Below are 4,738 nucleotides of genomic sequence, written 5' to 3'. Positions count from 1 at the left end.
AGAAAAAAAAAAAAAAAAAAAAGGAAGAAAAGGAAATCGAACTTAACTTTTCAATTCAAATTGTGGAGAGGAAAATATCCTGATTCAGAAAAAAAAGAAAAAAATCAAGTCCGTGCTATTTCCTAGCCCTGTTTTTCTCGGAAACTGGGCCCCTGGACTTCACACTGAGCACACCAGGGAGCGAATTCAAATTGTGGAGAGGAAAATATCCTGATTCAGAAAAAAAAGAAAAAAAATCAAGTCCGTGCTATTTCCTAGCCCTGTTTCTCTCGGAAACTGGGCCCCTGGACTTCACACTGAGCACACCAGGGAGCAGTGAAGACCCTGCTTGGGCACACACATGTGGCTGATGAGATGTGCGTTTAAAAAGCACAGTTTGGCTTTCTGTACTCTGCAAAGAGGGAAAGAGAAAGTGAGTCCATGCAGGGGCTTGGGGAAGCCTCAAGGCTTTGACTAAGAGATGTTTCCTGAAGGACTTCTGACCACTTTCCACACCAGCCCCAGGCCCTCTACACTTATACAACCTCTTGTCTGCCCGAAGCTCAGCGAATATCCATTTCCAGATGTGTACTTCCATGTATTCTCTGGTCTTTCAGGAAAAACTAACATTGGGAGATTTGGTTTAAGAATTTACAAGTACCCAGCAGGAACTAGGTGGCCAGGAGTCCCCACTGGGTGCTAGTGCGCTGACATTTCTATGACTCATCTGAGGATTCTGAGGCTCTCTCCTATCCACATGTCCTTTCTGCTCACCTTGTGGGCTTCTAAGAGTGTCAAGTGTATCTGAAACCCCCTCCTCTAGCTCCCAAAGAACAGAGCCCCCTTCTTCTATAAGACACCTTCACTACAGATGGTATTTACCGAATCCTGGAAGCATCCCTGAGCAGGAAGGAGAGCAGAGGTCACCTGCTTTCCTTCCCCTTTGCAGATAGTAAAACCAAGGCACCAAGAGGTGAAGTGAGTTATCCACGATCACAGTGGGGCCTTGATCAGCCTGTGGCATTTCCCGACCTTTCTGCTTTTAAGCAGAGGTGGTGTGAAGTTAGAACAAGCCTCCAACCAGAGGACCCCAGAACCACAATGCAGATGGGCTGGGGCCAGATGGCCAAGTGCATGTCTGTATCTGTGGTGGTGACAGATGGCCAAAGGTTGATTAGAAACAAGTGCTCTCCCAGTTACCAGCCAAGGGGAACTCATCAATATCTTTGTCCCCTTTGGCTTGAGGGTAACTTTTTAGAAGTCATCCTTCCTGAAAGCAGGAACATAGACTGCTGACTGACTTCAGTGTGAGGTGGGGGCTATGGACTCCTGGTAGGGACCAGCAAATATAGCATCACCTACTGGGGCCTACACACTGTTCTGCATGCAATGGGCAGTCCACGGCAGGTGTCCCTAGGCCCTGCCTGCTCCTGTCCCTGTGGTCTATTCTTAGCCCTTGACACAGGTGCTGGCCTGGGGAAGGGGGATCTCCCGTGGAGGCGGTCTGTCTGCTGTCCTCGGGAGCTGTCATTAATAGCACTCACGACCTTTGGGTCTGGAACACTCCAGCCATGTCCTGCCAGCCACTGCAAGGAAAGGCACAGAGAGCAAGAAGCAGATGATGCCAGGAGTAAGCTGAGTAAGGCAGACAGAACCAGGTAGGCAGAGGAGAAAGCTGCAGCTAGGTCAAGTCAGTATCTTTTGATATTTGGCCAGTAGCAAAAGATGCAGCATTTGAAGGAGTAAGAAATGAAAATCCTTAGGGCAGTTAAGGACAGGGAAGGGCCAGGCAAAAGCTGCTGTACCCTTTATCCCCTCAGGAAAAGGATTTGAGGAAACAGAGTTGCCTTTTACACTAGTGCACATTCCCACGCTGGGACAGGCCCTCATGGACCAATAAAGAGTTTTTGACAATGCCACGTTTCAGAGGCTGGGTTGTGGGTGAGGAAGGCTGTTTCTGAGACAGAGGCCAATTTGAGAAGAGGAGATAGGGACAGGACACCCTTGAAGCTGGAGGAAGCTCTTCTAATGCCCATCTCATTTCCTTCTGGATCTTGACGGGAAGAGCAGAGGCTAAGCCAGTTCGCTTCCCAAAGGAGGCTACATTGTGCAGAGTCCTCCCTTCTCGGGATTCCTAGTGGCACCCTTTAGACCTCCCCAGCAGTTTTCCATGTCACCCTGGAATGTCACTTGGACCTAGGTAAAATCACACATACCTCTCTGTCCTTCATATCCAATTTGTATCCCAACCCAAATCTGGTGGTTTATTTTGTGTTTGCCACTTGCTGTTGGGCAAATGGATGCAAGATGATCATTCCCAGCCCATCCCACTGAGAACTAACATAGCAGGATGTGGGACCCGTGAGTACACCCCAGCCTCTTTCTCCTTTAGACTTCCTCTCTATACCCGAGGCCTGAGCCTCCACATAGATGCCCTCTTGCTCTATTCTGAGGTAAGGGGTAGAGAAAATTTTTCTCAGGCCTAGAAGCATCAAGGCTTAGGATTCATGAGAGACCCAATGAGTGAGGCACAGAATAGACAAGGGAAAGCACGAGCTCTCCTCTCTCTCTGTCTCTCTCTGTCTCTGTCTCTCTCTGTCTCTGTCTCTCTCTGTCTCTGTCTCTCTCTGTCTCTCTGTATCTCTCTCTCTGTCTCTCTGTCTCTCTCTCTCTGGTATGACGAAGCACAAAAGGAGCTCAGATGCCTATGAAGGGGTGTCTGACCCATCCAGGGCTGCTCAGAAGGACATTGGCAACTGGGCAGTGACAGCAGGTTAGGCTGGAGAAAGAACAGAAGTGACATGATTTGGTGCTTGTTAAAAATCTCAATTTTTTTTTTTTTTTTTTTTCTGAGAATCAGGTTGTGTTGAGTTAGACATGAGAGACCACATGACCAGGCAGTTATCCTTGTGACAAGACAGGCTCTCTTTTAGACACCATGGGACCCCGCGGCAGGGGGGTGGTCACTGCTGTAGAGAGGCCACAGGGACCACAAAGAATTGGGGAATTCTATACCTGGGGAGTGGGATGGGGGGGTGGGTCCACCAGGCCACAGAGAGATGTATCTCCTTTGAGTTAAGTCAGTCAGGAAAGATGGACCCTTCCTGGGTTTGTCTTGTTCTACAGATCCTGGAACCAACAGTTTTATCTCCCATGAGAGCCAGATACTATTTGTCATCAAGGGGTCCAGGGAAGGAAATAGGTATAGAGATTTCTTTTGAAAACACTGTAAATCACATCCCCTGGGAGGCAGTTGGAGCAGAATTAGATGGTTCTCGTTGGCTCATGAAAGGAAAGGTTAGCAGGAGCCCAGACACATGGCAGCTAAAAGCAGACTGCCAGGGAATGAGGCCATCAGGTCTCCTTGGTGCGGTAACCCAGCTGTGGGGTGTCCAGTCATCTGGGAGGAAGACACACCATATGTGCCAAGTCCTGTAATGACAGCCAAGGTGAGCCAAGCTGGCAGTGGCCTCTGAAGGGGAAGGACACTAGAACAGACCTCAGGGAAAATGAAGCTGGAGAGATGGAGATGGGGCGTTACCAGAAGATGAGGCTGATTCCTCAGAGGAAACGGGCCCATCCCTTGGAAGCCCTTGGCCCTCTCTTGTTCTCTGCTTCTTGGCTCACCTTTCTTCCTTTCCCCTGACTCTCTGGTCTTTCCTGCTGCTGCCCACTGATGTACAGATACAATTTCATGATTGGCAAAGATAGGGCATGATGGAGGGGTTTGGGAGAGGGACAGAAATGTCACTGAAGAGGGAAGGGAGCTCAAGCCAACCAAGGTTAAAGCAAAGGGCTGGTGAGATGCCCATGACCTCTTCCTCCTTTGTTTCCCATGGCTGATGCCCTCCTGAGCTAGAAATTGTTCTCCCAACTTTGGGTGCTCCTGGTCAACATTCGCAGATTCTAAGCTTCATGTAAACATGAACACATGTGCATGTACACATGTGTATGCATTAAAGATGGAGTGGTAAGACAGAGGTGGCGAACAAGCCTATGAAGGGATTGAAGTACAAAAGAAATAAAACAGAAATGAGTCTAAAAACAGGCAAAGAAGCCGAGTGGCAGAGGTCCAGGGGGGACATGTGGCTCTGCACAGCTTCAAGGGAGCTGTTCTAGAAGAACACAGAGTCCCAGGCCTGGGGCAGACAAGAGCTGGAGCCCCACATAGCCAGAGGACATGTCCCGCTATCCCCGTATGGCCTCATCTTCCCCAGCCTGAGCAGAGTACTGAGTAAAGCTTGAGAGCCTCAGCAGTTGCACAAGAGCAGAGTGAATGGGGGAAGGTAAAGAGTGTGCCTCTGTCCACTGAGTTCCCCCAGCTTGGGAACTTGTCCTCTGCTAAGCAGAGGCTACCCAGCTGGCCTTGACCGAGGCCCAAGTGTGCTCTGTTGTGTCCTGTTCCCAGAGCAGGGACCAGGGAGGACTCCCAAAGACGTGTTAGGGAGGTCCTGAAAAGTTGGGTTTACACATGAAATCAAGGAGGTTGGAACAAAGGAAGAAACATTTGGTTTCACAATTAATATATTTTAAAATGTTAATAAAAAGAAGAAGAAAAAGGGAAAAAAGAGATTCATATAAACCATGAAGAAGTGAGAAAAACAAAGGAGCCTTTTGGAATAGTTATTTAAAATAAAAATTTTAAACTCCTTGAACATAAAAATAATTTTCCTCAGTTGTTGAACTTCTCTTAAGAATAGTTCACTATGAGGTCTTGCACCCTAAGCAGTTACATCTGGAATTAAAAAACGACAGCAAC

Source organism: Nannospalax galili, unplaced genomic scaffold (assembly GCF_000622305.1).
Source record: "Nannospalax galili isolate Female #2095 unplaced genomic scaffold, S.galili_v1.0 scaffold612, whole genome shotgun sequence".
In the NCBI taxonomy this organism is placed as follows: Eukaryota; Metazoa; Chordata; class Mammalia; order Rodentia; family Spalacidae; genus Nannospalax; species Nannospalax galili.
Note: the sequence above shows the minus strand (reverse complement) of the source record.